Source organism: Triticum aestivum, chromosome 3A, assembly GCF_018294505.1.
Source record: "Triticum aestivum cultivar Chinese Spring chromosome 3A, IWGSC CS RefSeq v2.1, whole genome shotgun sequence".
NCBI lineage: Eukaryota > Viridiplantae > Streptophyta > Magnoliopsida > Poales > Poaceae > Triticum > Triticum aestivum.
The window spans coordinates 483,490,790-483,513,054 of record NC_057800.1 but is presented as its reverse complement, the minus strand read 5'-3'; the positions used below and the strand labels follow the sequence as shown (position 1 = coordinate 483,513,054).

General features: G+C 43.4%; 1 pseudogene; it reads right to left on the bottom strand.

The window, feature by feature from the left end:
• Positions 1-708: 708 nt before the first annotated feature.
• On the bottom strand, positions 709-10,951 carry LOC123058460 (60S ribosomal protein L36-like; annotated as a pseudogene).
• Between the last annotated feature and the right edge of the window lie 11,314 nt (positions 10,952-22,265).

The following is a 22,265-nucleotide window of genomic DNA, read 5'->3' as shown; positions in this document are numbered from 1 at the left end:
TGTCGGATTTCGGGTTCCAGGAGAACCCTTGAGGTTCAAACACTGGGGTGCGCACAAAGATCTCCCCCTCTCTAGCTCGCACACATCATGATCTCACGGCCTAGCTCAGCGGACCCAAAGAACACGAGACACAAGAGTTTATAATGGTTCTGGCCACCGATGTGGTGTAATACCCTACTAAAGTGTGGTGTGGTGGATTTCCTCTTGGGCTGAGGATGAACAGTTACAAGGGAAGAACAGCCTCCTGAGGTGAGGTGTTCTTGTGCTTGGTGAGTTGATGCAGTCTCCGATCCGAATTCCCCCCTTCCCTACGGTGGTGGCTAGTCCTACATATAGAGGCCCGGGTCCTCTTCCCAAATATTAGGCGGGAAGGGATTCTACAACGGCCAATTTTGAAGGGGGTAGCTAGTACAAGCTATCCTGACAAAAGTAGTCTCCGCCTGCCAAAGGCTCTGGTGGTGACGCCATCTTGGGCTCCAGGGTGACCTCTGTCCTGCTATCCTGCTGGTCTTGGTCTTATTGCACCGATAAGGAAACCTTTGCCTGATGCCTCAGGACTCCTCGCCTGCGCTTGCCCCTTTAGCACCAAAGAGGAAACGAGGACACTGCGCGCACTAGCGCCCGCCTGGCTCCAGTCGTCATGGCTTGCGCCACACAAACCTCACGAGGTGTCCCTTGCCTTGATCTCTCCGCCCCTCGCGAGCCGGCCTAGTGAGGCCGCCCCTGAGGAGGTCTTGTGTCGTCCGCCTCGTGAGGCTTGGCCCCTCGCGAGGGTCTTGAGTGTTTGCTAGTGAAGATGGGTCGTACAGGGCCGCTGGTGGAGTCATGCCGCGGGCCGCAGGTAGGCAAGTCTGGGGACCCCCGTTCCTAGAACACCGACACCGACCACTTCAGAAGACAAAGAGAAAATGAAAGGTGTTCCCTATGCTTCAGCCATAGGTTCTATCATGTATGCAATGTTGTGTAGCAGACCTGATGTGTGCCTTGCTATCAGTTTAGCGGGGAGGTACCAAAGTAATCTAGGAGTGGATCACTGGACAACGGTCAAGAATATCCTGAAATACCTGAAAAGGACAAAGGATATGTTTCTCGTATATGGAGGTGACCAAGAGCTCGTCGTAAACGGTTACGTTGATGCAAGCTTTGACACTGATCCGGATGGCTCTAAGTCACAAACGAGATACGTGTTTTTATTAAATGGTGGAGCTGTCAGTTGGTGCAGTTCCAACCAGAGCGTCGTGGCGGGATCTACGTGTGAAGCGAAATAAATAGCTACTTCGGAAGTAGCAAATGAAGGAGTCTAGATGAAGGAGTTCATATCCAATCTAGGTGTCATACCTAGTGCATCGGGTCCAATGAAAATCTTTTGTAAAACTACTAGTGCAATTGCCTTGGCAAAGGAATCCAGATTTCAAAAGAGAACCAAGCACATCAAGAGACGCTTCAATTCCATCCACGATCAAATCAAGGAGGGAGACATAGAGATTTGCAAGATACATACGGATCTGAATGTTGCAGACCCGTTGACAAAGCCTCTCTCATGAGCAAAACATGATTAGCACGAAGACTCCATGGGTGTTAGAATCATTACAATGTAATCTAGATTATTGACTCTAGTGCAAGTGGGAGACTGAAGGAAATATGCCCTAGAGGCAATAATAAAGTAATTATTTATATTTCCTTATATCATGATAAATGTTTAATATTCATGCTAGAATTGTATTAATCGAAAACTTAGTACATGTGTGAATACATAGACAAACAGAGTGTCACTAGTTTGCCTCTACTTGACTAGCTCGTTGAATCTATGATGGTTATGTTTCCTAGCCATAGACATGAGTTGTCATTTGATTAATGGGAGCACATCATTAGAGAATGATGTGATTGACTTGACCCATCCGTTAGCTTAGCACGATGATCGTTTAGTTTGTTGCTATTGCTTTCTCCATAACTTATACATGTTCCTATGACTATGAGATCATACAACTCCCGAATACCAGAGGAACACTTTGTGTGCTACCAAACGTCACAACGTAACTAAGTGATTATAAAGGTGCTCTACAGGTGTCTCCGATGGTTTTTGTTGAGTTGGCATAGATCGAGATTAGGATTTGTCACTCCGATTGTCGGAGAGGTATCTCTGGGCCCTCTCGGTAATGTACATCACTATAAGCCTTGCAAGCAATGTAGCTAATGAGTTAGTTATGGGATGTAGCATTATGGAACGAGTAAAGAGACTTGCCGGTAACGAGATTGAACTAGGTATTGAGACACCAACGATCAAACCTCTGGCAAGTAACATACCGATGACAAAGGGAACAACGTATATCGTGATGCGGTTTGACCGATAAAGATATTCGTAGAATATGTAGGAACCAACATGAGCATCCAGGTTCCGCTATTGGTTATTGACCAGAGACGTGTCTCGGTCATGTCTACATAGTTCTCAAACCCGTTGAGTCCGCGCGCTTAACATTCGGTGACGATCGGTATTATGAGTTTATGTGTTTTGATGTACCAAAGATAGTTCGGAGTCTCGGATGTGATGACGGACATGACAGGGAATCTCTAAATTGTCGAGACATAAATATTGATATATTGGACAACTATATTCGGACACCGGATGAGTTCCAGGGGTCACCGGATATTTATCGGAACCCCCGGGGGAAATAATGGGCCTACATGGGTCGTGTGTGTGTGTGAGAGAGAGAGAGGAGGGGGCCTAGGGCTGGGCGCCCCCCCCCTTGGGAGTCCAAATTGGACGAGGGGGCGGCGCCCCTTCTTTCCTCCCTCTCTCCCCTCCTTCCTTTCCCCTTTCCCATTCCTAGTTGGACTAGGAAAAGGGGAGTCCTACTCCTACTAGGAGGAGGACTCCCCCTCTCCTTGGTGCGCCCCTAGGTCGGCCGGCCTCCCCCTTGCTCCTTTATATACGGGGGCAGGGGGCACCCTAGAATACACAAGTTGATCATTGATCTCTTAGTCATGTGCAGTGCCCCCCTCCACCATAATCACTGCAAAAAAAGACATATTCATGACATTTGGGGCCAAACGAAAAAAAATCTGTCATACTTATGACACTTCTATGACGATAATTGTGACAAAACCCGGTATCATCATAGATGTGGTGGGCTCCTACTTCTATGACAAAAAATCATGACAAAAAATGGGCTTTTCGTCCTGGGCGGGCCGGAGACGCAGCTGGATGACATTCTTTGCACTACAAGTAATATGTCAACTTGTGACCACCACTATTGGTCACTGAAAGGTCATTGTTTTTCATTTGCGACCTTTTTTTGACCAAAAACAGAAGGTCAAAAGCTGGCGGTTGTAAGCTGAAATTAACGACCTTCTCTGTGATATGTAAAGGTCGTTCATTCTTTGACCAAATTTTTGGTCACTAGCAGCCTCGCCAAGCCACGTAGGATCCAGCGTGGCAAGCTGACGTGGATAAGATTCAGCCCGATCCGATTAGGTGTCTATATGGGCCGAGCCCATTAATTCAACCCATTTAATATATTTATTCCTATTAATTTTTGTCTGCTACATGGGCCAAGCCCAACTGGTCAACCCATCAATTTTTATGCACTTTTGGCCTTTCAAGAATATATGTACAATTTTGTGCATCCCATTTCTGGTTTACATTTGGCATTTTTATACATTAAAATATTAATTCAATCCTGGAGTTGGTCCAGTACTCTTTTCAGCCCATTCACATATTCATACATATGATCCACCTTTTCAAGAAATTTTGCAAATAATTTCATATTTCAGCACTAAATATGTTTACATCACAAGCCATAAAGCCCTACAAAATAGTATCACTTGTTCCTATACGAAACTCTCAAATGATACGTACAACTAAACAGAATACAGAAAATTTAGTTCAACAAAAATAGGTTTTCTTCCTCTTCCATCTTCCAGAACACACAACACCTGTGAAAATAAAGATGCCACAACAAAAATGGAAGGATCAGCCACTAGAAGCATATTGAATACAAGGGAAAAATCAAACTAAAGAAATAAAAGGTGTGCACTGTGAAAATTTTGGCAGCACGAATATTTTTTTATATTACCAACAAATAGAAATGTAATCTGATTGCACAAGACACATGGCATTATCACACACCCAGACGAGCGAAGCATTAACTTCTGAGGATCAGACAAACAAAGCATTCATGCTGATGATTAACTTATAAGCCAACTTATAAGCCCAGCCACCCTCAATCCTCAATACAACACTAAGTTTACTACTCCACGCAACCTAATACACTACAGTCCAGAGGCACCTCAATTCGACCACCGACCTCGGCGCATAACAGAATCATGACGTCCATTTGCATCCAGGGCTGAATTTGACCATGAAAATTGGCTATTAAGTAGTATACTCATGTGGTGAATTTTATGGAATACTTAATCTATACTCTGCATCTACCAAAAACAAATCTCCTTGAACAGGTTCTGATGCCAAACAATCCAAAGGCATCCAACTGAAAAAGGCAAAAGAATGGTACTTCTGCTGCAGTGAATTGAAACCCAAAGCACCCCCAAACCGTAGCAGACTAAGCTAGCTAGCTCTAGGAGAACTAAAACACTGGCTGAAAGCAAGGAATGGAGGAATGGATGGTCACCATTATTGAAGTTGATGCTTCAGGAGCCCACCGGCATGGTGGTTCAGGTGGTTGAGGAAGAAGAGGAGCATTACTGCATAATCATCATGAAACAATAGTGATTGAGTCAATCATAAAGCAGAATAACAAAATCATAATTAATCTAAATCGACTCAGAATCAGATAGCATATGATGAGCATGTTTACATTTTTTACTAATCAAAGCACTTGTACGCACGCCGGCAAAACTCTCTACCCGCTCTGTCTTCACAGCGAAGGAAGCGAGCCATAGCAAATTTAGTACTAGGGGTTGCTTCAACTTCCATACTAAGAATGAATGTAATGTATCATGACAACTTTACCTAATCCTTGAAACAAGTATGCATATTATTACTTTTAGTGCCTCTACGAGTTATGATACCGACCTCCGGGTCAATATGTAACACATTTTGCAACTGATACTAGTTCACAGCAACTCATTTTTAATAAAATATAGCGTCCTAACTCCTAGTTAGTTCCAGAATTGCCCAAATTTTACACACCTCATCTTCATGAGGACACTGGACATCTCCTCTCTTCTTCTTCTTCTTCGCCCACTTGTGGGTACCCAACTTTCGCTTCGCCACCTTCAGGGCACGCTTGTCCTTGCCAACCTTGAGAAGCTCAGTGATACGCTTCTCATATGGAGCAAACTCAGCGACCTCCCTGATCAAGTTCCTGGCGAAATGCACCCTCTTGGTACCTTTCTGCAAACCAAAATGGTAACCGGTCAGAACAATGAGAATGAAAAACTTAAATAGGAGTAAACATCACAATAATATGAATTCTTACTACCCCAAAGGATCTATTGCACTTGAGAATGAAGGAATTGTCACATATTCAACAAATTCAGAATCTAAAATGAATTTCGTCTACCAAATAAAATAGAACACCTCAAATCTAGTATGCTAAGAGTATTTATTTATCTACACTACATAGTCAAAGAAATTTCTAAAGAAAGCCCAAAATATGATGCCCATGGGCATATCATATACATATCTTCAAATGACCAGCTAAGCAAAGCAAGGTGATCATTCTTAGCAAGATGAAATATTTCACCGATTAACCAAATATTTCTTGGATCACTCGAAAGGAAAGACATAAAAACCTTCCAATAGAAACGACCGCACACTTTAGATCCACCAAAACCAGCAGCAAGCCATGATCTACGGAAGACTCGCTGTTGGTCCATATCGAAGCAACCAAGCTACCACGCCACACAATCTACCAACAAAAAATCGAGCCTAACGCTTGAAACCTACACAGATCAATAGAACAGCACAGGCACAAGCACAACAGCACCAGCGTCATCTGTATGCAAGATGTGTCTCGGATATCAGCACAGGCACAAGCACAACAGCACCAGCGTCATCTGTATCACCCTTGCGGTAACAGCACATGCACAAGCACAACAAGGGTGGAAGAAGGTTACCCCCTTGCGTTCGCACGGGCGTGGCGGCAGCTTGCGGTTGGTGACGACGTGGCCCTTGTTAATGCCCACGAAGAGGCCCGACTTGGCTACGACGAAGCCATGGGCGAACCTTTCCCCTGCACAACCAGTAGAAGCCACAACCCACATTAGCGACGGGGAGAAGTGAGGCGGGGAACGGAGGAGGAGATGGTTTGGATCTGCGGCGGCCGTGGGGGAGCTTACCTTTACCTAGGAGAAGTGAGTTGGCGCCGACAGTGAGGACGAGGAAGAGGCCGACGCGTCCCCCTCGGGGGCCGGCTCCGGCTGCATCCGCTCATACCGGTGCCCGTGGCGCTCCTTGGCAGGCGATCCATGTTCGTGGAAGCTTCGCGAAGGTAGGGTTTGGGGAAAGGGCGACGAGGATTGGTGCGGGGAGGGGAGGAGTCAAGCGAGCGAGATCTGCGGGGTTGAGTGAGGCGAGGTGGGAAGGCGGAGGAGCGTCGGGATTCAGCCGCCGTTGAGTAAGGCGTGGTGGATCTCCGGCCAGCGGGGGGACTGGAGAGGAATCAGGGGAGGGAGAGGAATTGGGTGGATCTCCGGCCAGTGAGGGGAGGGAAGGGAGGTGGAGGCCGTAGTTGTGGTCGCCGGCGGTGTTGAAATGGTGCGCGCCGCCCCCTGAAACCCTAGCCACGGGGAGGTTTGGGAGGGATGAGGCGGCAGCAGTGTGGGTGGTATGGGATCGGGGTGGGTGGGAGACGAGGGGGAGGGTGGGGCCGTGGGGGTTTCCACTTTTCATTTTCTTTTTCTTTTCTTTTCTGTAAATAGATGGATGGATGCATGTGGGATGATGGATGGATGGACGGATGGGCGCCATGTCATCGATCCGTGTCAAACCAACTCCACCAATGGAAATAGAGTATATGTGATTTGTGTTTTATCTTTTGTTTTTCTTCTACTTTTACACATGAAAAAATCAAAAAAATGGTCTCACATTGTGCACAAGTTTGTATCTTGAATGACAAACAATGTTGACTAAGGAATTTTTCAGTTTCTTTGCACGAAAAAAGTATTTTCCATTTTTCCAGTGCCCAAAATAAGGATTTTTGTGAAGAACCTACCAAATAATTGTTGCAAAATTGTACCAAATCAATTTTCTAAAATACTAGGACATATTTAATGCACAAATGACCAAATGGTTGGGTGTCAAAAGTATGAGTTTTGTAAGATTCCACCCGCAGCTACGGACGGTTATGCCCATGGTTTTAACCGCATTTTGAAATTGGCATAAAGAATTAAACAGATAAAAAAATTGGAAACCTTCGCATTGTGTCATCATATGTGACCAAGTTTTCAGGAAAAAAATAAACTTGTAAAACGGTAATGAGCAATCATGCGTGAAGATTCATGGCTTTTCAAGCCAAATGATCAATCTTATGGCCACATTCATGACATAGTTTGTTCAAATGATCTCATATTATGCACAATGGTGCATCTTGGAATTCCAAACAATGTTGCCTAAGGAAGTTATCATTTTCTTTGCACGAAAAAATCACTTTCCATTTTTTGAGTGCCCAGAATGAGCTTTTTTGTGAAGGACCTACCAAATAATTGTTGCAAAATTGTACCAGATCAATTTTCTAAAATACTAGGCCATATTTAATGCATAATTTACCAAATGGTTGGGTGTCAAAAGTTTTGATCCACCTCTAGTGAAAAAGACAAATTTCCGCCGATTTAGCAGGAAGCGGGTCAAATTTGAACTACAGTTGCCTCATAGTTTGCTCTTTATTTTTTTCAAAAATCATTTCTAGGTACACAAGTATCTGTTTAATCAGATAAACATCAAAAAATTTCCAAGATTCAACCACTAGCTAGGAACGGCCAAACCCGTCGTTTTGATCGCATTTTGAAACGGGCATAAAAAATTCAAAAAATCAAAAAATTGGAAAACCTTCGCATTGTGTCATTATATGTGACCAAGTTTCCAGGAAAAATAATAAACTTGTAATACGGCAATTATTTTAAAAAAATGTTTTCAGAAATGAGCTATCTTGCGTGAAGATTTAGGGTTTTCAAGCCAAAATGAGCAATCTTATGGCCACATTCATGGCATAGTTTGTTCAAATGATCTCCAAACAATGTTGCCTAAGGGAGTTTTCACTTTCTTTGCACGGAAAATTCATTTTCCATTTTTTTAATGCCCAAAATGAGTTTTTTGTGAAGGAGCCACCATATATTTATTGCAAAATTGGACCAAATCATTTTTCTAAAATATTAGGCCATATTTAATGCATAATTGACAAAATTGTTGGGTGTCAAAAGTTTTGATCCACCACTTGTGAAAAAGATAAATTTCTGCCGATTCAGTAGGAAGCGGGTCAATTTTGAACTGCATCTACCATATAGTTTGCTCTTTATTTTTTACAAAAATCATTTATAGGTTTATAAGTATCTATTTAATCAGCAATGCATGGTTTGGTGGTGATACATCGAGGTTTGGATGGTGGACGAGGGCCCCAACTCCAGAGCGCGTAAACTCGCATGCCCGCCGCGTGGTCACCGCTTGACCGTGGTGTTGCCATGTGATCTGGGTGACCTAGGCATGTCTAGGGGGTTGGGTACTCCCCAGGAAGGTGCTAGGAAGATAATTACAACATAAGATTCTCACGACGAGACCGAACTATGCTCAAACATGAATTAGCATCCAAGTGTTTGATTAATGATACGGGAAATGCACGTGGCCAATGGGCGTGAGTTTTGGCTGAGGATGATCATCTACTAAGAAGACTGTCTTCACAATTTTTTAGCTCAAAAGGAGGAGCCTAGGTGGTACTTGCTTTGCAAAGAACCACACTGGACAGAAATATGAATGTTGAAGCTGCGCACAAAATAATGAATGGATTGAGCTGAAATTTGGTGGGGGTTGGTTATTTGGGCATAGGAAAGCACTGTAGAAAATTGATACCATTTGGACTTGCCAAAGTGGTACTTCCTTCACAATGCTATTCCCTGGAAAAAAACTTGGGAAAATTAGCGAGAGAAATTGGATAAATGAAATGAGCTCAAATTTGGTGTAGGTAAGTTACATAGGTATGGTCATGCCCTGGTAAATTTTTAAATCATTTGGGTAAGCCTAGCTAGTACTTACTTCACAAAGCTTCTCTCGAGATAGAAACTTTGGAAATTTCCTGAGAAAGATTTACCAGGAAAATGGAGCTGAATATTATTATGTGGCAATAATTTGGGTATGGAAGAGTGCCCAAAAAGTTGGAGGGTAATAGGAGGGATCTGGATAACACTTGCTTTGCAATGTGCCAATCTGGCCATAAAATATAAATTGAACCTAGGCTCACATAGATGATTTGACTGAGCTGCAATTTGGAGGAGGGTGATAATTTGGGCATATGAAGGAACTGTATAAATTTCATGTCATTTGGATATATATAAATGGTACTTCCTTCACAATGCTTCTAGGTGGAAAAAAACTTTGGAAATTTGCCGAGGAAGATTTACTGGGCAAATGGAGCTCAATTTTGTCATGAGGCAATGATTTGGACAGGAAAGAGTGCCCAAAAATTTTGAGGACAATCAAGAATATATAAATAGCACTTCCTTCACAAAGTATTGTTGTGAACAAAATAGGAAAATGAATATTGTTGAATTATTTTTGAACTAGGCAAGGAAGGATTTTTACATATTTGACGAATATATGACCCAGACAATTTATGAGATTTTTGGGGAATTTTGGGAATGACAGAAATATAGGTTGCTTCACAACCTAGGGCAAAAATTGACACATGGACATGACACATAGGCAAAACTGATGAGGTGGCGCCTAGTCATAGCAATAAGTACCAATGCATCCACGTTCACAACCGCATGACCATTTATATTGGTTGTAATCAGGTAGAAATAAGGTCATTGACCACTTTTTCTGCTTTATGACCATTTGGTGTAAGGCAATTTTAGGGTTTGAGCCTTCCAAGCGAAATGGCCATGGATTTACGACCAATTCAGCTGGGGTCACTAAGAGAAGGTGACTAGTTGACATATTTCTTGTAGTGTTGGGCCATCCATGACGGAAAAAACCATGGTAGAAGCAAGGGCGAGGAAAATATCGGGGTGTTCCCGGATATGGTGGGTGGCCGGGGCCGAGTGATGCATGGAGGTTTACGCGTTTCTCTCGTACATGCACGTGCGTGGGTGCGAGGCGTTGGGCCCTAACTGAACCCGAGCGAGGCATTCGCCTACTAAACCAGAGCGAGTGCATTGCAGGCTACGCGTTACTGAACCCGAGCGATCGATCGATGGTAGTTAACTGAACCCGATCGAGTGATTCCTTCGCTACTGCTACTAACTGATATGTCTCGATCGTATCCACTTTTCCAAACACGTTTGCCCTTGTTTTGGACTCTAAGTTGCATGATTTGAATGGAACTAACCCAGACTGACGTTGTTTTTAGCAGAATTGCCATGGTGTTATTTTTGTGGAGAAATAAAAGTTCTCAGAATGACCTGAAAGTCAACGGAGCATTACTTTGGAATATATATAAGGAATATTGGAAGGAAGATCCACGTCAAGGGGTGCCCCACCTATCCACGAGGGTGGGGGCGCGCCTGCCCCCTAGGCACGCCCCCTGCCTCGTGGGCCCCCTGATGCTCCACCGACCTCAACCTGGACTCCATATATTCACTTTTGGGGAGAAAAAACCAAGAGAGAAGGATTCATTGCGTTTTACGATACGGAGCCGCCGCCAAGCCCTAAACTCTCTCGGGAGGGCTGATCTGGAGTCCGTTTGGGGCTCCGGAGAGGGGAATCCGCCACCATCGTCATCATCAACCATCCTCCATCACCAATTTCATGATGCTCACCGCCGTGCGTGAGTATTTCCATCGTAGGCTTGTTGGACAGTGATGGGTTGGATGAGATTTATCATGTAATCGATTTTGTTTTGTTAGGGTTTGATCCCTAGTATCCACTATGTTCTGAGATTGATGTTGCTATGACTTTTCTATGCTTAATACTTGTCACTAGGGCCCGAGTGCCATGATTTCAGATCTGAACCTATTATGTTTTCATCAATATGTGAGAGTTCTTGATCCTATCTTGCAATTCTATAGTGACCTATTATGTGTTATGATCCATTAACCTCGAAGTGACAATAATCGGGATACTTACCAGTGATGACCGTAGTTTGAGGAGTTCATGTATTCACTATGTGTTAATGCTTTGTTCCGGTACTCTATTAAAAGGAGACCTTAATATCCCTTAGTTTCCGCTAGGACCCCGCTGCCACGGGAGGGTAGGACAAAAGATGTCATGCAAGTTCTTTCCATAAGCACGTATGACAATATTCGGAATACTTGCCTACATTACATTGATGAACTGGAGCTAGTTCTGTGTCACCCTAGGTTATGACTGTTACATGATGAACCGCATCCGGCATAATTCTCCATCACCATCCATTGCCTATGAGCTTTCCATATATTGTTCTTCGCTTATTTACTTTTCCGTTGCTATTGTTATCATCACTACAAAATACCAAAAACATTACTTTTGCTACCGTTACCTTTTGCCACTGTTACCACTATTATCATATTACTTTGCTACTAAACACTTTGCTGCAGATAATAAGTTTCCAGGTGTGGTTGAATTGACAACTCAGCTGCTAATACTTGAGAATATTCTTTGGCTCCCTTGTGTCGAATCAATAAATTTGGGTTGAATACTCTACCCTCGAAAACGGTTGCAATCCCCTATACTTGTGGGTTATCAAGACTATTTTCTGGCACCGTTGCCGGGGAGCATAGCTCTATGCTTTGAGTCACTTGGGATTTATATCTGCTTATCATTATGAAGAACTTGAAAGACGCTAAAACAAAAATTTATACCTCAACTACGAGGGGAGGTAAGGAACTGCCATCTAGCTCTGCACTTGATTCACCTTCTGTTTTGAGTAAGCTTGCGACACCTACATCTGCCATTCATTCTGATATGTCGCATGTTATTGATGATGCCACTTCTTCCATGCATGATACTTATGATGAAACTACTTCTATGCTTGATACTACTGTGCCACTCGGTGAATTTCGTGATGAACAACTTGCTAGGGCTAGAGAGAATGAAATTATTGAAACTCATAATATTGATGAAAGTGATGATGAAGACTCTCCCCCTAGATATGAATTACCTGTTGTGCCTGAGGACTATGTTATGGATGAAGAAACTGCTAGAGATTTTCTTGCTTGCAATGATAGGAGTGATCTTAAGAAACTATTAGCTAAGCTGAAACTAAAAACTTTGAATGCTAGAATGAAATATGATCCTGCTTATGCTACTTCACCTATCTTTGTTACTGATAAGGATTATGATTTCTCTATTGATCCTGAGATAATTACTTTAGTTGAATCTGATCCTTTCTATGGTTATGAATCTGAAACTATTGTGGCACATCTTACTAAATTAATTGATATAGCCATTCACTAATGATGAGAAAACTCGCTACTATTATATCCTTAAGATATTTCCGTTCTCATTAAAGGGTGATGCTAAGATACGTTTTAATTCTCCTGATCCTGGTTGTGTGCGTAGTCCCTAGGATATGATTTATTACTTCTTTTCTAAATATTTCCCCACTCATAAGAAACAAGCTGCTTTAAGGGAAATATATAATTTTGTGCAAATTGAAGAAGAGAGTCTCCCACAAGCTTGGGGGAGGCTTCTCCAATTACTTAATGCTTTGCCTGATCATCCTCTTAAGAAAAATGAAATACTTGATATCTTTTATAATGGACTAACCGATGCTTCCAGAGACCACCTGGATAGTTGTGCTGGTTGTGTTTTCAGGGAAAGAACACCAGATGAAGCTGAAATTCTATTGAATAATATGTTGACTAATGAAAATAATTGGACACTTCCTAATCCAGTTCCTGAACCAACTCCTAAGCCAACTTCGAAGAAGAGGGGTATTCTATTTCTCAATCCTGAAGATATGCAAGCGGCAAAGAAATCTGTGAAGGAAAAAGGTATTAAAGCTGAAGACTATTGAAGAAATACATGGTCTTAATTTACCGCATGTTGAAGAAGTACATGGTCTTGATAACCCGACACAGGTAGTAAAGGTAAATTCTCTCTATAAATATGATAAAGTTGAAATCCCATTTACTAAGTTTGCTAGCCCATGCTTGGATGAGTTTGATGACTTTATGGTTAAGCAAGAAAACTTCAATGCTTATTTTGGTAGAGAATTAAAACGCAATGCTGGTATGCTTGAACACTTGGGTGATTATATGGTTAATGTTAAAGGTGAACTTAAACTTATTAGTAAACATGCTTCTATGGTTACCACTCAAGTAGAACAATTACTTAAAGCTCAGAATGATTTTCTCAATGAATTAAATAGTAAGAAAAATGATAATGTTGTTAGAGTTATGACTAGAGGTGGTAAAATGACTTAGGAACCTTTGTATCCTGAGGGCCATCCTAAGCGAATTGAGCAAGATTCTCAGAGAAATATTATTGATGCACCTAGTCCTTCTAAAAGGAAGAAGAAGAAAAGTGATAGGACTTTGCATGCTTCTAGTGAACCTATTGTTGACACACCTAAGAATCCTAATGATATTTTTATTTCTGATGCTGAAACACAATCTCGTAATGAGCATGAACCTAGTGAAAATTTTAATAATGATGCTCATGTTGATGCTCAACCTAGTAATTACAATGAAGTAGAGATTGAACCTGTTGTTGATCTTGATAACCCACAATCAAAGAATCAATGTTATGATAAGAGAGACTTTGTTGCTAGGAAGCACGTTAAACAAAGAGAACCATGGGTTCGGAAACCCATGACTTTTCCTCCTAACCCATCCAAGAAAAAGGATGATGAGGATTTTGAGCGCTTTGCTGAAATGATTAGACCTATCTTTTGCGTATGCGTTTGACTGATATGCTTAAAATGAATCCTTATGCTAAGTACATGAAAGATATTGTTACTAATAAAAGAAAGATGCCTGAAGATGAAATTTCCACCATGCTTGCTAATTACACTTTTAAGGGTGGTATACCTACGAAACTAGGAGATCCCGGAGTACCAACTATACCATGCTCCATTAAAACAAACTATGTTAAAACTGCTTTATGTGATCTTGGAGCCGGTGTTAGTGTTATGCCTATCTCTATATATCATAGACTTGATTTGAATAAGTTGACACCTACTAAAATATCTTTGCAAATGGCTGATAAATCAACTGCTATACATGTCGGTATTTGTGAGGATGTGCCTGTTGTGGTTGCAAATGTTACTATTTTAATAGATTTTGTTATTCTTGGTAATCCCGAGGACGATAGTATGTCTATTATTCTTGGAAGACCCTTTTTGAATACTGTTGGGGCTGTTATTGATTGCACCAAAGGCAATGTTACTTTTCATGTTAATGGCAATGAGCATACAATACACTTTCCGGGGAAACAACCTCAAGTTCATAGTATAAACTCTATTGGAAAAATTCCATCGATTATTTTGGGAGGTTTTGAATTTCCTCTTCCTACTGTCAAGAAGAAATATGATATTCTTATTGTTGGGGATATGCATATCCCCGTTGAGGTAACCTAGTGTTATTCGAAAATTCTCCGGTTCCATGTTATTCGGAATGAGTTTGTTAACAAGACCTGATCAACCTTGTTAGTGGATTCCTTTTGATGAGCATGCGATGGATGAATTTAGAAAACACAACTCTTTGTACCCTCTTTTTACTTTCTGTTATTTACATTAAATAAAGCAAAAATAGTCATTTCTATCTGTTTTCTGAATTATCGATGCAATAAAAAATACCCCAAAAATAAAAGTTCTCCAAATGCCTTGAAAATGAAATATGATTTTTTCTAGAATATTTTAGAATATCTGGCACTGAGAACACAGCACGGGGAGCTAGCACCTGGCCACGAGGGTGGAGGGCACGCCCCCTGCCTCGTGGGCCCATGGTGCCTCCCCTCCACTTATTCCAGCTACCACACACTCCTTCTTCCTCCCACAAACACCACTAACCAGCTCAAACCTGAGCCCAAGCTCATTTTGCTGCCATTTTCGATCTCCTTGGTCAAAGCACCTCTCACAAAACTGCTTTGGGGGATTGTTCCTTGGTATGTGACTCCTCCAATGGTCCAATTAGTTTTTGTTCTAGTGCTTTATTCATTGCATATTTTTGCTGCTTAGGTGACCCTGTTCTTGAGCTTGCATGTCAAATTTATATGATCAAAAGTAGTTTTGATGCATGATATTGCCTCTAGGCACTTGTAGGAGTAGTTGCTATCAATATTGTTGAGTTTCATTCACTTTTATTTTGAAGTTACTAAAATTTCAAAAAAATCAGAGGAAGAAATATGTTTAGGAACATGTACCAAGGTGGTCCTTCAAGGAAGCAAGGACCCAGGCTCGCAATGCACGATGCCGATGAAGAACCACCGAGAGAAGCTCAAGTGTGAGCTTGTGAATGGCCTTCAGAGGACTTTATGGATCAAGCAGGAATCAAGGAAGAATTTAACGCATATTGGCGTAATGCTGATCTTGAGAGCTTCGAGGCAGACAGATGCCGCCAGTACCACCATCTCATTGATTCCTTTGTGAGGAGGTTTGAATTTTCTTCATCATGCAATTCTCAAACTGTCATGTTTGATCTCTATGAAAATTCTTATAGTATGGACTTAGAGGATTTTAACACTGCTTGCAAACTTCCACAATGGGGTAGTCCTAATGAACCTCGCAAATCTGAATTTAGAGACTTTATTGCTAGTATAACTACGGGGGAATCTAGAGACATAACACAAGCTACCATAGGGAGCATTCATTTTTCCTGCTATACATTATTTTGCTCTCTTCATAGGTAGGTGCATAAATGGTAAGGATGAAGCATGTCACATGTGTGTCCCTGACCTTAGTGTTCTTAGGAGTGCTGTATTAGAAGATAGACATTATAATTTGGGAGCCATTATTGCACGTAGGTTGCATAATAATAGATTTAGTGGAGATCTCTTCGGTGGAATTTATGCAACCCGTCTAGCTAATTTTCTTGGTGTACCCATATGTGTGTATGATATTGAGTTGCCTCCTATTTATTTGGATTATGATGCCATGGTTCGTCATCAGTTTGTTGAGAGGAACAACCAGTTCCTCCAGTACTGACTAATCTTTAACAAATGATGCACCTATCACGCCGCTCTCCCTGCTCCTGCTTTGTTTGACTTTCACGCAAAAGGGAGATATGTTATAACCAGGGAGGAGGCGGACGAGTATAAGAGGAGGACGGAGATGACCCGTCTCCAAGCGGCAGCTCATGAGGCAATAGCTGCTGCATCTCCCCCATAGACCAACTTAGGCCAAAAGCCTAAGCTTGGGGGAGTACGTATTTCACATCGACATTACATTCATGTTCACACACTCATTGCTAGTTGTCGGTGCTCATACTTTTTCATTGTATCATCCATGCTAGTTCATTTTCCCTTTTATGCTTTCTTCTTGTGTGTTTAATAAACCTTAATAAAACAAAAAAATTAGTTGTAGCTTTTAATTAGTTTGCTTTCCATGCTTGTAGTGGTAATTAAAAAGAAAACTCAAAAAGATTTCTCTCTTCTTTTGCTTGTTGGGAGCTTTCTCGTGTAAATAGTTTTATTTTTTTTTGTTCTTTGGGGGTCGAGAGGAGAAGACCATAATCAAAATGTTAAAGTGGCTCTCATATGCATTATTGTTGATCTAACAAAGAGCCCATATTACCTTGTCTTCTCTCTTGAATTGAATGCTCACAGATTCCAGCTTAGTCCAATGCACGTGCACTATTATTATTATCCACACTATTCGGTCGTGCAAGTGAAAGGCAATAATGATGTTTATATGATGAACTTATTGAGATGACAAAAGCTGGTATGAACTCGACCTCTCTTGTTTTTGTAAATATGATTAGTTCATCATTCCTGATTCAGCCTACTATGAATAAACATGTTTGCAATGACAATTAGAGATTATAGTTGCTTATGTCATTCTTAATTAGCTAGGAGCTTATAATGGTTTACCTTGCGTGCCAACATGCTATTAAAATGGTTGTGATGTGGTATGATAGGGTGGTATCCTCTTTTGAACGATTCGAGTGGCTTGACTTGGCACATGTTCACGCATGTAGTTGAAACAAAATCAACATAGACTCTATGATATTTATGTTCATGGTGCATTATACCCTACTCCTGCTTGCATTCGGAGTTGATTAATTTTAATGCATGTTCATGATTGTTGTCGCTCTCTAGCTGGACGCTTCCCAGCCTTTTGCTAGCCTTCACTTGTACTAAGCGGGAATACTGCTTGTGCATCCAATTCCATAAACCCCAAACTTGTTCCATATTTCCATATGAGTCCACCATACCTACCTATATACCGTATCTACCTGCCATTCCAAGTAAATTTGTATGTGCCAAACTCTAAACCTTCAAATAAACATTCTGTTTTGTATGCTCGAATAGCTCATGTATCAACTAGGGTTGTCCGTATCTTCCATGCTAGGCGGGTTATTCTCAAGAGGAGTGGACTTCGCTGCTCACTCATGAGAAAATGGCTGGTCACCGGGATGCCCAGTCCCATGCTTTATGCAAATCAAATCAAAATAACTGCAAACAAAACTCCCCTGGGACTCTTGTTAGTTGGAGGCACTCGTTGTTTCGAGCAAGCCATGGATTGATGCTTGTTGGTGGAGGGGGAGTATAAACTTTACCATTCTGTTTGGGAACCGCCTATAATGTGTGTAGCATGGAAGATATCGCCATCTCTCGGTTGTTATGTTGACAATGAAAGTACACCACTCAAAATATTATTCATATCTATTCCAAAACTGAGCTCTGGCACCTCTACAAATCCATGCTTCCCTCTGTGAAGGGCCTATCTATTTACTTTTTTGTTGTGTCATCATCCTCTTATTAAAAGGCACCGGTTGGAGAGCACCGCTGTCATTTGCATGTATTACTATTAGTTTACATTGAGTATGACTTGACTGGATCTCTTTTACCATGAATTACAATGTCTAGTCAGTTCTTGATCTTTAAAGGTGCTCTACATTTATGTTTTGCGGTCTCAGAAAGGGCTAGCGAGATACCATCTTGTTATATCATATCATGATTGTTTTGAGAAAGTGTTGTCATCCGAGATTTATTATTATTGCTTGCTAGTTGATTATGCCATTGATATGAGTAAACATGAGACCTAAATGTTATTGTGAATATGGTTAGTTCATAATCTTTGCTGAAAACTTGAATGTTGGCTTTACATATTTACAACAACAAGAGGAAACAGAGTTTGTAAAAGTTTCTCTTTATCACTTTCAGTTTATCAATTGAATTGCTTGAGGACAAGCAAAGGTTTAAGCTTGGGTGAGTTGATACGTCTCCGTCGTATCTACTTTTCCAAACACGCTTGCCCTTGTTTTGGACTCTAACTTGCATGATTTGAATGGAACTAACCCGGACTGACGTTGTTTTCAGCAGAATCGCCATGGTGTTATTTTTGTGCAGAAATAAAAGTTCTCAGAATGACCTAAAAATCAACGGAGCATTATTTTGGAATATATAAGGAATATTGGAAGGAAGATCCACATCAGGGGGTGCCCGACCTGTCCACGAGGGTGGGGGCGCGCCTGATCCCCTGGGCGCGCCCCCTGCCTCGTGGGCCCCCTGACGCTCCACCGACCTCAACCTGGACTCCATATATTCACTTTTGGGGAGAAAAACCGAGAGAGAAGGATTCATCACGTTTTACGATATGGAGCCGCTGCCAAGCCCTAAACTCTCTCGGGAGGGCTGATCTGGAGTCCGTTCGGGGCTTTGGAGAGGGGAATCCGTCGCCATCGTCATCATCAACCATCCTCCATCACCAATTTCATGATGCTCACCGCCGTGCGTGAGTAATTCCATCGTAGGCTTGCTGGACGGTGATGGGTTGGATGAGATTTATCATGTAATCGAGTTAGTTTTGTTAGGGTTTGATCCCTAGTATCCACTATGTTCTGAGATCACTAGGGCCCGAGTGCCATGATTTCAGATCTGAACCTATTATGTTTTCATCAATATATGAGAGTTCTTGATCCTATCTTGCAAGCCTATAGTCACCTATTATGTGTTATGATCCGTTAACCCCAAAGTGACAATAATCGGGATAATTACCGGTGATGACCGTAGTTTGAGGAGTTCATGTATTCACTATGTGTTAATGCTTTGTTCTGGTGCTCTATTAAAAGGAGGCCTTAATATCCCTTAGTTTCTGCTAGGACCCCGCTGCCACGGGAGGGTAGGACAAAAGATGTCATGCAAGTTCTTTCCATAAGCACGTATGACTATATTCGGAATACATGCTGACATTACATTGATGAACTGGAGCTAGTTCTGTGTCACCCTAGGTTATGACTGTTACATGATGAACCGCATCCGGCATAATTCTCCATCACCGATCCATTGCCTGCGAGCTTTCCATATATTGTTCTTCGCTTATTTACTTTTCCGTTGCTATTGTTATCATCACTACAAAATACCAAAAACATTACTTTTGCTATCGTTACCTTTTGCCACTGTTACCACTACTATCATATTACTTTGCTACTAAACACTTTGCTGCAGATATTAAGTTTCCAGGTGTGGTTGAATTGACAACTCAGTTGCTAATACTTGAGAATATTCTTTGGCTCCCCTTGTGTCGAATCAATAAATTTGGGTTGAATACTCTACCCTCAAAAACTGTTGCGATCCCCTATACTTGTGGGTTATCACTAACTGAAGTCGATCGATGCTGCCTCTGGATGAACAGTGAGCATTGCTGGGTGGTTTGGATGAACAGTTCCCGGTGGGGGTGGATGAACAGGACCCCGTGGTGTCGCCTCTAGATGAACAGGACCCCGATTGATCGAGCCGGTTGGGGCTGGATGAACAGGACCCCGATTGATCGAGCCGGTTGGGGCTGGATGAACAGGACCCCATGGAGGGCTGGATGAACAGGACGACCCCGTGGAGGGCTGGATGAAAAGTAAACGGTGGAGGGCTGGATGAACAGTAGCCCTAGGAGGGGTGGTTGAACAGGAGCCCGTGGAGAGGGCAGGTTGAATAGTAGCCAGTGGAGTGGCGCGTGGTGGAGGCTGGATGAACAGGAGCCCGTGGATGAACATACGCGGGTCGAGGCTGGAGGAGGTCGACGGTGGATGAACAGTAGCCCGTGGAGGCTGGGGGTTCGATGGTGGAGATGAACAGTATCCCGTGGAGTCCCGTTTTCTGATATGCCACACCACTCCCAGTGAACAGGACCCCCGTTTTTATCGTAGCGCTCCAACACAAGTCTGCTTCCTCCGTTTTGCGATACGTCACACCCCTCCTGATGAACGGGGAACCTGCTTCGACCGTAGGAGGTCCGTTTCCTCCGTTTTGCGGTACACCAGACCCCTCCCGATGAACAGGATCCTGTTTCGACCATGGCCAATCGAACACAAGGCCGTTTCCTCCGTTCTGCCGTACGCCAGGCCTTGTTTCCATCGGATGTTCCGTCCAAGCCCTCCCGATGAACACGACAACGCATTCCGTTCCGACCCAGCCGGTTGGCTCCCCATGAACATGATGACAACGATGATTCTCTGTTCTGACCCAACAATGTACAAGAGCCCTGGCCGTACGTATGCGTGAGTAGGCGTTCGAGACCCTGTCCGTATGTATGTATGTGGCCGTATTTTCTTTCTTGCGCACTGGCCGCTGCACGTACATGTACATGCTACGTGCGAGCCTCTAATACGACACGTGCGTGTCTCTACATGGACCAGTATGTATGTACACGTTCGCGACCAGAATGACAACGCTACGTACGCTTCGACCAGGTGGGTCCTGACTGTCAGGCACTTCCTTGCGTGCGAAGATGTAGCTGGTGGATCCTAGCAGTTAGGGGGCGAATCATTTTTTTGCCCGGACGCACTTCCTTGCGTGCGAAGATGTCGCTGGTAGGTCCCAACAGTCAGGAGGAGACGTTTTTTCGCGAAATACGGTTGCCTATTCGGTGGGTCCCTGCTGTCAGGTGGATGAATCATTATTTTCCGTGTAATAAGGAGGCACTTCCTTGTTGCGGCCATGGACCCAGCTGTCAACCTCTCCACGTACAGTCCACATCCGATGGAAGCCGTTCCTTGACCACGTTGACCACGCCGTGTAGAGAGCACCAGGGCGGTGGACGACGGCGAGGCCTAGGAAGGGGACGGCGCAGAGCCGGGGAAGACGCGGCAGTGGATGCCCATGCGTAGAGCAGTATGAGGGTTCACTGGTTCGCTGCGGTGTGAGGCTGCCATCGCCGCAGAATAACAGGGGTGTGGGTGAGTAGAGGGATGGACTGGCCAGCGGTGGGAGTAGTAGGGGGTGGTGAGGCCTCCGCAGCATCGCAGCCGGCCACGGGAGGCAGGAGCATGAGGCACGACCGGCGCTGGTTTGGGCGGCTGGAGCAAGAAGACCAGAGGTTGAAGAAGCACTACGGCCGTTGGATGAACATCGTACGGTCACTGAAGCTAGAATCATTCATATTAACTAAGTTGACAAAGCCCTCCGTCCCCATCAACTTAGTTGGCCCACAAATCAGCCTCCCACTATTGTGGGTCCCAGCTAGCAGGGGGTATTCATTATTTTGTGCGTAATAAGGAGGCACTTCCTTGCGTGCGAAGATATAGCTGGTGGGTCCGACCTGTCAGCGGTGGGAACATTTTTTTCGTGAAATACAGAGGCCCTTCCGGTGGGTCCCAGCTGTCAGGCGGAGGAATCATTATTTTGCGCATAATGAGGCATTTCCTTGCGTGCGGCCGTGGACCCAGCTGTCAGCCTCTCCACGCACAGTCTACTTCCGATGGTGGCGTTCGTTGACCATGTTGTCCACTCCACGCCGAGCGCATCCAAGGTGGTGGTCGACGGTGAGGCCCCGGACAACAACGAGCCGGAGATGGGAAGATGCGGGAGTAGAGTCGTGGACAGAGAGGTGTATGAGGGTTAACTGGTTCTAGTGCGGTGTGGTTCGGCAGTCGGTGGAGAAGAACAGGAGGTGTGGATGGGTGGAGGGATGGCCTGGCCAACGGTGGAGTAGCGCTTCATAGTGAAGCGTGCTAAGCAGAGCTGCTAGCAGCAGGAGGCGGGAGCAGGTGGTCTCGGCGGCGCTGGAGGAAGAAGACAA